The sequence below is a fragment of the Chelonia mydas genome, chromosome 1 (assembly GCF_015237465.2).
Source record: "Chelonia mydas isolate rCheMyd1 chromosome 1, rCheMyd1.pri.v2, whole genome shotgun sequence".
Taxonomy (NCBI): Eukaryota; Metazoa; Chordata; order Testudines; family Cheloniidae; genus Chelonia; species Chelonia mydas.
Window position 1 is genome coordinate 92,729,752 of NC_057849.1, and position 11,433 is coordinate 92,741,184.

The following is an 11,433-nucleotide window of genomic DNA, read 5'->3' on the forward strand; positions in this document are numbered from 1 at the left end:
TAATTTCTATAGGGGCCATCCAACAGTCTCCTTCTTTTCAGAATCCTTCTTCCATCAAAAATGGACTAGATCTGAACAACAGAATTTGACTTTTTTGGAACTTTTTGTGGTCACATTTCAAAACAATCTCTTCAAAATCAGTCATGGTCATGTTGAAACAATCTGTAGCCACATATATACAGATACCACAAACATTAGTTATTCTCCTGCATGCACATCAGGAATAGAATTAGTTACTATTTGATTCAAACATAAACCCTTCTATATCTGGTGAATTAAAGCAGCAGTGTTCTGTGTAATTTAGCAAGTGAAGGAGGTTCACATAATATAAGTTTATAGCATATAAATCAAACAGTAGGGGCCTGTGATCACCAACACATAAGTGAATATGTTGTGTTCAGATATTTCCAATGTGGCATGTGTTTGGATGGGAGGAAGCTGAAAGAAAGATTCATGGTGTAAAGTGAATTTCAAGGGTGTTAAAAAATTGCACAAAAAGTAGTAGCTAATAAGCAAATAGAATATAGGAGGTAGGGGAGATATGAAAAGGGAAATGGGCAAAGAAATAAATAAAGGAGAAGGGGAATGGGAAGGAGGCAAAGAAGGAATTGAGGAGGAGGAAAACTGAGACCTTGAAAAGGAGCATGGTAAAGAGGGTGGAAAAACCTATAAATGAGTTGATGAAGGAAAGGAAGAGGGAACAATTTGACTTTGAAAGAAGGTCAGACTTTCAAAGTGGACACCTAGTTTGTGGGCACTTAGTTTAAAGATGTGCCTGCATGAGCTGTATGTGCAGAGCCCATGTTTGTCCATTCAGATCAGGTAATTGCATGCTCAGGAGGGTATTTATGTCATACTTACTGACTTCCATGCACAAATGGTGAATTTTTTACACAGCGGGTGCCATGTTGTTTTGGTAATTGGCTGTATTTTACTGAAATTATTAGTTTACTAGTTGCATAATACAGTGGCTTTTAATTTTGTTTTGAATCATTTCCTATTTTGCTCTTGAGACCTGTGTTGCTCAATAAGGGACATTGGCCATGCATGTGTGTAATCCCTTCATGTTTAATTAGAACTATCCCTCCTTCATTCCGACTACAATTACAGCAATTAATTTTGGAACAAAAACAAATTATAAAAGAGAAAAAGAAATGTAAGAAGAAAAACAAACAACTTTTAGATGAACTCTTCCTCTCTTTGTTAATCAGGCTCCTTTGTTTGCCTTCTCTTCTGTGAGAGCTGCTGCTTCATTGGATCCTGAAGAACTGGGAAATTCCATTCACTCTTCATGTGCACTGATTTCATTTCCTGAGCACCAATGCTAGGCAGTTATTAAAGTTCTTTAGTTTATCGTTTCCAGAAACACTAGCTTAAATTAGTCTTTCCATTTAAATGATACATTGCCAGTATAGATGTCTACCTAGATAGTCTGTTATAATTAATTTATTTCAATATTACCTAGAGCCCCAATCTGGATTGAGACTCCATTGTGCTGGTTGACATACAAACACAAAATTAAATCCCCTAAAGATCTCTCATACTAACTTAAGGCAAGAGGCAACAGTCAGCATCACAAAAAAAAAGGAATGAATGGGGTAGGGAAGGCAAAGGTAAGATAATGGTAGTGCACATAGTTACATGGACTAGCTGTGTGCCCAAGTAGGAGGTTTCAAATTGCATTTTGTTCTGTTTTTGTTTTTTAAAATCAGAATAAACAAGAAATTAAATCACTAGGCTTTGAATATTTGGGGAAGTATTTATAGTTCAAAATGGTCTCTACAATGTAACTCTACTTTCCCTTACAATATTTAATTATTCCCCCAATAAAAATACCTTATAGGGAGTGTTTTAAACAAGTATCTTCTCTGAATATACTACAGTCCAATCTGTGACTATTCACTGTGCCAGGCAGGTGAGAAAAAAAGGAAATTAGAGTTAATGAACACTGAGAATGTTCATAGTGGATGAGCATGAAGTTATTTAACACCGGTATTACTTTACTGATGAGGTACTGGGGAAATTCACTTTGTTCAGTGGCCTCTAAATGTCTTGTTTTCAACCTGTGATGAGGTAGTATAATTCCTTTTCTCAAAATAAGATGATGCCACTGCTTTTTTTCGTTTGTTTTTGGAAAACCATTATAAAATGAAATAAAATAACAGACTCTTTGACAAAGGTGAAGTTGAATAAAGATATAAATTAGAGATGGAAAAGATATACAGTATTGGGTCATCTAGTCTATCCCCTTGCCAATGCTGAGATGTTCGATACAATAATGTGATTTCTATCCTTCTCATCAGAAACCATCTTACAATCAAATTTCATTGTGTACAATTCTGCCAGTCTTACTAACACGGAGCAGTATTTTCTCCACAAATAATCCTACAAAAAACAGTGTAAGCATTTGCAGAGTTAGATGCTACTCAGAATAAGTGAGAGCGGCAAAATCTGTATTTAAGAATTCTCTATGATTGAGAATCTACCATGACTCTTGATAAATTTGTTCCAATGGTTAATTACTCACTGTTAAACATTTACATCTTATTTGCAGTCAGAATTTGCCTAGCTTAAGCTTCCAAGCCATTCGATTGTGCCATACCATTCTCTGCTAGGCTGAAGAGCTCAATATTAAATATTTGTTCTCCATCATGGGTAATGGGTATCATAGGCTGGGGGAGGCGGTGCCTCCCCAGTCAGTCAGGTGTGGCTCCGCCCATGCTCAGCCCCCCGGTCCCTTCTGCTGCTTCCCCTGTGCAGTGGCCCTGGCTTATGCTGGGGCTGTGCGGCCTGCCCTCCTGGTGCCCCGGGGTTGTGGGGGGGGAACTGGGGCCACCCTCCCGGAGCTCTGGGACTGGGGGCACTAGCCTGGGGCAGGGGCTGGCGGCCATGGTGGAGGGATTCTGGGGTCTGCTAGTAGAAGACCCAGAGTGGGTGGGGCATCGGGTGGAAGGGGTGGGGTGGAGTGCTAGCCTTCCCCAGCCGGCGTTTCTCATGCTGCCTATGTTCCCTATGTAGTTACTTAGACTGTAGTAAAGTTACTGCTTCTCTTTCTTAAATTAAATAGACTCAAAGAGTTCAATCACTATAAGGCATGTTTTCTAATCCTTTAATCATTTTTGTGGTTCTTCTCTGGACGCTCTCCAATTTATCAACATCTTTCTGGAATTGTGGCACCAGAACTGGACACAACATTCCAGCAGTAGTCGCACCAGTGCCAAATCCAACAAAAGAATAACCTCTCTACTGCTAGTCAAGAATTGCCTGTGTATGCATCACAGTCGGAGCTCATATTCAGCTGATTATCCACCATGATCCCCAAATCTTTTTCAGTCAGTGCTTCCCAGATAGAGTCCCTCATGCTGTAAATATGGCCTATAACTATTCCTAGATGTATACATTTACACTTAGCCATATTAAAACACACATTGTTTGTTTGTTTTCTTGCACCCAGTTTAGCAAGTGATCCAGACTGTTCAGAATCAGTGACCTATCATCTTCATTATTCTGTTATCTGCAAATCTTATCAGTGAAGGGGCAGGCCAGCATCATTTCCCCTCTTTGCACCTTTACCTGAATTGGTGGATTCAGTGGAATCAGTGCTGTGTTTCTAAAGGTCATATGTTCACAATCTGTGACTGACCCATTGTTTGGGGCAAAATCCAATATGGTTATGCATGATGAAATATCTATTTTACATTAAAATATGTTAAAAGAATGTTGAGTTTGCAAAGGGATGTCATAAGATTGCCAATGCTCTTCAGATTAAATAAAGATCTGATTCTGATACCCTTAGTTATGTTGAATTGTAACCTATAACACACACACACACACAGTCTCACTGAAATCAATGAGATTATTCCATGGGGTAAATTGTGACATGGTTATTCACATTGAATAACACCTCACTCCTCAAGTAATTCCACTGATTTCAATAGGACTTCTCCTGGTGTAAAGTAGTAGTCAGCATGAGGAAGCATATTGCAACCTGACAAAACACAAGTAAGAGAATCAGAAATTCAATTGAGGTTTCCAGATATCTGCACATCTGCTTCTGGAAGAAGTGAGGTGCTAAGGAAATTTCTTGAGTGTTTTGTCTTCTTTTGTTTTCATTCAGTAAATCAAATTTCTTGAAGTGTTTCATAAGGCTAAGATAGAATGTTACTGGCTCTTTTTGACCTGATGGCTTATGTATTGAGTGTATAAATACAGTGCAAACATTGATGAATTCAGAGATAAATGTTAACATTTTATTTCAGACTTCAGAACATGTGGCTACTTGGTCCACTGTGGTCAGTCAAATCCATGTCGCATCTGCACAGCTTCATCTATAAGAAATCCTTATGAATTTTAACAACTTATTGACATTCTGCATGAAAATGATTGAACTTTTTCACTCTTTAGAATATTGAAAGGCTCTGGACCATTTTTGGAATCAATGGTTCTTTCAAACAGTGTAGATTTGTGCTGTAACAAAGCACTTCAAACCATGAACTTGTGTTTCTCTCTCTATTCTTTTTTCTCTACTCTTCCATAAAAATCTTTAAAAAAAAATCAAATAGGTATTTGTCAAGGTTCCTTCCCCACTCTGAACTCTAGGGTACAGATGTGGGGACCTGTATGAAAACCTCCTAAGCTTACTTTTACCAGCTTAGGTTAAAACTTCCCCAAGGTACAAATTAATTTTACCCTTTGCCCTTGGATTTCCACTGCCACCACCAAACTTTATCTGGGCTTACTGGGAAACATAGTTTGGACACGTCTTCCCCCCAAAATCCTCCCAACCCTTGCACCCCACTTCCTGGGGAAGGTTTGGTAAAAATCCTCAGCAATTTGCATAGGTGACCACAGACCCAAACCCTTGGATCTTAGAACAATGAAAAAGCATTCAGTTTTCTTACAAGAAGACTTTTAATAGAAGTAAAGGAATCACCTCTGTAAAATCAGGGTGGTAGATACCTTACAGGGTAATTAGATTCAAAACATAGAGAATCCCTCTAGGAAAAACCTTAAGTTACAAAAAAGACACACAGACAGGAATAGTCATTCTATTCAGCACAGCTCTTTTCTCAGCCATTTAAAGAAATCATAATCTAACACATACCTAGCTAGATTACTTATTAAAAGTTCTAAGACTCCATTCCTGTTCTGTTCCCGGCAAAAGCAGCATACAGACAGACACAGACCCTTTGTTTTTCTCCCTCCTTCCAGCTTTTGAAAGTATCTTGTCTCCTCATTGGTCATTTTGGTCAGGTGCCAGCGAGGTTACCTTTCGCTTCTTAACCCTTTACAGGTGAGAGGATTTTTCCTCTGGCCAGGAGGGATTTTAAAGGGGTTTACCCTTCCCTTTATATTTATGACAGTATTAGTACAAATTGAGTGGCAGGAGGGAGAGAGTATTCTCAGAGAAAGACCCTGTTTGCAGCAGAGAATGAATTTTTGCGCCAATTTATAAACTCCTGAAAATAGGAGTTTATTATGGAAACACTGACACAATAACTATAGTGAATGGAGCAGATATAACAATAAAGGAAACAGAGGAAAAGTCATAAGTCCGTTCAGTCCATCAAGGACTTTCTCTTCTAGGGTCTGATCCTTTGAAGTGTTGAGTGTTCTAAACTCTCATTTAATTGAAATTATTTTAAGGTGCTCGATGCCATAGGAAGTTCTTGGAACCTTTCGGATTGGGTCCTTAATGCCAGTTTTCCCTAAGGACAACATCCAATTGCTTTTAAATGACCACACTGTCTGCCTCAGCAACTTTACACAGTGGACCATTTATAATATTTATCAGACTCTGAGTGAATGTGTTAAGTATTTGATTTTCCATGTTAAGACTAAGGCAGGCCAGACATACAGTAATGGCAGCCCTGAGAGTGTTTCCCCTACTCAACTGCTTGATGGCTGGCATCACCTCTTAGTTAGTTCAGATCAAGGAGGCGGCAATGTGGCAATACTATGATCTGTCACCAGAAGGGAGTGAAAATATTGGTCTTGTGTGGGTTTCCCCCCCATCCCCTTGCTCTGTATGAGGAATCTGTGAAGGGGAATCCCTTGCTGTGAAAGCAGACCTGGAGGGAAGAAAAAGAGAGAGAGAGAGAGAGATCTTGCATCTGTCCTTTCACTGCCTGTGAGAAGAGAAGAGAGCAGGTCAAAAGACTGGCTGTCACCCTGTGATCCCTAGCCGATGTCTACACTGCAGCTGGGAGTAAGCCTCCCAGTCTGGGTAGACAGAGACATGCGAGTGGGGATCAAGCTTGCACACTAAAAATAGCAGCGTGGATGTTGTGGCTCGGGCTCTCAAGTCTACAGGCGTGGCTGGGCTTAAGATCTTGAGCTCCAGCCTGAGCTGAAATGTGCACACTATTGCTTTCGGTGCATTAGCTTGAGCCCCTTTACTGCGAGTCTATCTTCATGGGCCGGGAGTCTCATTGCCAGCTCCAGTGCAGACATACCACACATCTTAATCAGTAGGGATAGCTCAGTGCTTGGGAATATCTTTTATTGCACATCAGTGGGCTCTGAGATCTGCAAGAGAGCTTGCACAGCTGACTACCACTTAGGAAAGGGTGATGATTTTTTCTCCAGACCTAGCAGAATAGTGTGTGTAGGGAAAAAGGTTTTCCTCCTATCTCCTTTCCCTTCCCTGCACTTGACTGATTAGCTCTTTGGGGCAGGGTGTGGTGGGGAAATTGAGCCTATTGGGCTTCAAGTCAAACACTGGATTCTAATGCAGCTTTTGGTGATGGTTTCTGAAATTGCTGAAGGCTCCCATTGAGAGAAAACATATGCATAGCAGAGAATGCTAAACTCTAGATCAGTGGTTCTCAACCTATGTACTACATGTATGGCCCTGAGAATTCAGGCAGGATGGTGTGCGTTTAATTCCATCAAGGATATCCTCAAAGAAAAAATCGACAAGACCACATGTACAAATATCTTAAATTCGACAGTGCTGCCAGCCATTGGTATGGCAGTGAAACGTGGGCACTGACGAAGAGAGAAGAACAGTGGCTGTCGGTAGCTGAAAGGGCAATGGAACGAGCTATGTTGGGAATTTGCCTTTTGGATCGCATCCCAAATGAAATGATCATAGAATGCAGCAGTGTGAAAGATATTGTCATGGAAAGCAGATATACCAAGATGTGATGGGCGGTTCACGGACAATACGTGGACCATAATCATTGCTGAGTGGTACCCATGAGAACAGAAAAGACCACCCGGTCAGCCTCCAAGAAGATGGGAAGATGACATTGTTAAACGTTTCGAACGAACATGGAGAAGAAAGGCAAGAGTGTGAGAAGAATGGCAGACATGTTTTGATTGGTGCAGTCTTAACGACAGCTGAAGACTGATCGATCCAGGTGATGGCCCTGAGGATGTCACATGGGCCACAGGTCTGTGCTAATTGGGCTGCAAGTGGGTCGTGGCCCTGTTTTAATGGGGTCACCTGGGCTGGCATTAACTTGCTGGGGCCTGGGGCTGAAGACAAAGTAAGAACCCCACTGCCCAGGGCTGAAGCCAAAACCTGAAGGCTTCAGTCCTGGGTGGCAGGACTCATGTTACAGCCCCCCTGCCCAAGGCTGAAGCTCTCAAGCTTTGGCTTCACCCCACAGGTGGCAGGGCTCAGACTCTGGGTTTGGCCCTCCTGCCCAGGGCAGTGAGGATCAGGCTTCAGTCCCCCTGCCTGGGATCGTATAGTAATTTATGTTGTCAGTAGGGGCGTCATGATGCAATGAAGTATAAGAAACCCTGCTCTAGTGAACTACTGGCAATTACCTAGCAGGTCATTACCAAAGCCATGTGAATGCTGCATTTCTGATTTGCAGGGTTCATGGGTCAGTTCTTATGAAATTGAACTCTGAGTTTCACTTCACGTTATGTGTGTAAATGGATCCCCAAGCTTGGCCAAACCTTCTAGATATTGTCTGGATTTTTTCAAAACTACCATTTCTTCTGTAAACTCTGGTCCTAGGTCCATGAAAACTAATATCATTTTCAGCAAAATCTAGCTTGTAAACCTGGCTCAAGTTTCTGGTTTGCAATGAAAATGGAAACCAGGCACTCTTTATTTTGTTAAGAAGGTTTCAAGCAGTTCTGCTTGGGACCCACAGACTAGAATTCTTCTGGGATCAAACAGATGACATCTGTGTCTATTTTCCCTCAAAGAAGCTGCATCTATATTTTATTGTCACTTGTGTCAATTAACAAAATAAAAACATGTTCAACATACCAAAAAACTCCCTTAAAACTGTGTATTTTTGCACTTTAGAAAAATAAGAAGTAAAAGTATACATAAGTGCCTCAGCAATAAAACCTCAAACGTCTTTAAACATACCAATTCAGATCTGTTATTTCTAATTCCTTAGTGATAGACTGAGCTAAAGGAGTGTCATACTGTGGGACTTTTATTCATTTCTCAGACTTTTCCATTTCTCTTATTTAGTTAAATTCTTGCTAGTAAATGGTACCACTCTGAAAGCCTGAAAACCAGAGTAACAAGCTCCATGCACTCTGTAGGCAGTGCAAGCTTCACCCCTCCCACGACTTCATCAGTTTGTCCATACCTTGAACTAGGAAAGGACCATCTTAAAGGTTTTAAGAAAATTGTCTCCCCCTGCCCTTGCAGTTCTTGGCATCTCAGCTGAGGCTGTGTGACACACCAGGGTACAATCCAGGCTAATGGATAGCTGTGTCACCCTTGGCCTCTAACCTGGGGTACCCTTTACAATGCCTTGCTGCTGTAGCCTCCAGCTTGGATGCTCAAAAACAGTCTCCGGTATTCAAGTCACCCCAAAGTCCTTCAGCCACCCAGCTACACCTTGGTTCTTACCCAGGGCCAGCTCCAGGCACCAGCGAACCAAGCAGGTACCTGGGGTGGCAAATGTAAAGGGGCGGCAGTCCGCCCTCAGCAGCGGCGGGAATTTGGCGGCCGCTCCATCTGAACGCGTTTCGCACTCGGCAGCAATTCGGCGGCGGGGACGCAACTCTTCTTCTGTCACTGGCGGCGATTTGGGGGCTGCACCATCATTCCGCCTCCATGTTCGGCGGCAAGGTTTTTTGTTTTGTTTTTTTTGCCACTTGGGGCGGCAAAAACACTGGAGCTGGCCCTGCTCTTACCAGCCTTGGTTAGACTGGAGAGTGACCCCAACACCCCCACCCCCCATCTTAAGATTTCCCCCCAGAAATGTATGTCCTGTACTGCCCAGTCCTGTCCTGGACAATATAAGTTTATATAAAGTCTGTTATTTCTTTAATAGAAATAACATGCACATAACTTGCCGCCCCAGTGGAGTTTCCAAGACACTTCAATCTTAAACACATTGGATTAGATAAAACAAGTGTATTAACTATATAAAGAGCGATATTTTAAGTGAATACAATTAATGAGGAATAAAAGTCAGAAATGGTTAGAAGAAAATAAAGTTAAAATGCAACTGCTACCCAATGTTCCCTATAATTTTTTCCATTCATGTACAGAATAAATGTTATGTGAAGTGAAGTACGTGTGGATGTGCGCCACCAATAGAAAGAAAAAAACCCTAGATATAATATATTTTTTAAAAGTTATCATAGGGATAATTACTCCAGCCCAGACAGGTTAGGCATTTTAGAACTCACTACTCAAAGAATTAAATTTAAGCATAAAAGAAAAATTATGAAATGCACAGACCAGTCAAAACACTAAAGTAACACACTTTGAAAGAATAAAATTACAGAGAATATATGTGCATTGCAGGTAGTACCAAGAAGTAACAACAATAATAATACAAGTATGTGTTGGGAGGTGAATGTGAAATAGACAGTGTGTGACACAGACACTGGTGTGCATGTGTGTTTGTGTGTGTGTGTGTGAGAGAGAGAGAGAGAGACTGACTGACTGACTGTGAGCTGGCTGCTAGGGAAGTCTCAGAGACTGTGCGCTATCACTTTAAGAAAGGCACTCACTCACTGCCCAGATGCTTGAGTCATTCAGACCGCAGCAGCTCTGAGTCCTGAGACAGGCTTTTCCCCCACCCCTGCTCTATGGAGGTGGGATACAGAGGAGGGGGACACCCTGACATCAGCACTTCCCTCCTGCCCCCCCCGCCCCCTCCCCACTCTGCACAGCCAGCCGGAGGGTCCCAGGAGCAACTGCAGGAGCAACATGGCTGCAAAGCAGTGCAGGGCGGGGAACCAGAACACATGCTGACGGATGTGCATGGCTCTGCTAATCAACTGTGCAGCACTTGACTCACTCCTGGGCGGCTGCTCAACCACGCAGCTTAAGAGGGAACACAGCTGGTACCTAACTACAAAGTATATCTGATTCCAGCAAAGTTTCTCGCCATATGCTTTCAGCAGTCTTATTGACCAAACTTCTTCGGTCAGGACCCGTTCTCCCTCTAATCCAATGAATTCTTGTCACTTGTCACTTGTCAATACATCCCCTCTCCTCCTTCCTGCTCATTACATGGACAGGTGCTGTCCATGTAATGAGCAGGAAGGAGGAGAGGGGATGTATTGGGGTTTTTGTCCCCCCTTTTTATAGTGTCAGTCACTCTCTTGAAACACATTTCAAGCTGAGATTCAGGAGACACGGTCTATGGGGAATGATGTTCCCTGCTGCTTTTCCCCTCACCTGTTTGAGTGCCCTTTGTTTCCCTTCCTGCTTGATAACTCTGTTTGCTACATAAATACAAATAAAGCAGAGCCCACTGTCCTTTGTTTGAGACAGATCTGTTTGCCAACATCAGTTTGGAACATGTGTTAAGAACACCATATAGTGAATTTTATAACTCCACATACAATCTTGCCACGCACATTTTATCAGGACAATAATGACCAGCAAATTATGAGTTTTCAAATGATATCTCACAAGGCATACTTTGTACAATGATTATTATAAGTGTGTAGGGTGTGGACTCAGAAGTACACTCTGTTACAGATTGCCAATAAGGATGGCTCTTTTTATAATAGGAGCGTCTGCCGACTAGGGCCTAGATTGCCCGGATTCCTCTCTTCTCCTCACTTTTTACTACCCCTGCAACTTCCAGTACAGTGAGTGCTGCAGCGGTGGTGACACCAGGAGCCCACCACAAATGTCGGCAGAGAGAAATGGTGATTTGTAACAGTTTATCTTCTCAGAAACTGAACATAATTTGATGGGACAAAAATGGGACTTCTAAAGCCTGGGTATGTTTCCCCTGCTGAATATCAAAGGCCTGCTGCAGATAGTGTAGGTGTAAGATTTCTCTTAAAAGGTTGCAAACGTGTTAAATACAGGGATGGCTTCCAGCTCCATGTATAATATGGCGGTAAACTCTGAAAAGGTTATTATAATTTATTTTTTACTTTTTCTGTAGGAAAAAAAGAACCTCTTCATCAAACTGAAGAAAATACATACCTCTGGCTCTGTTATGTTAAATTGTTTTTTAGAAGGCAATAAGCGAG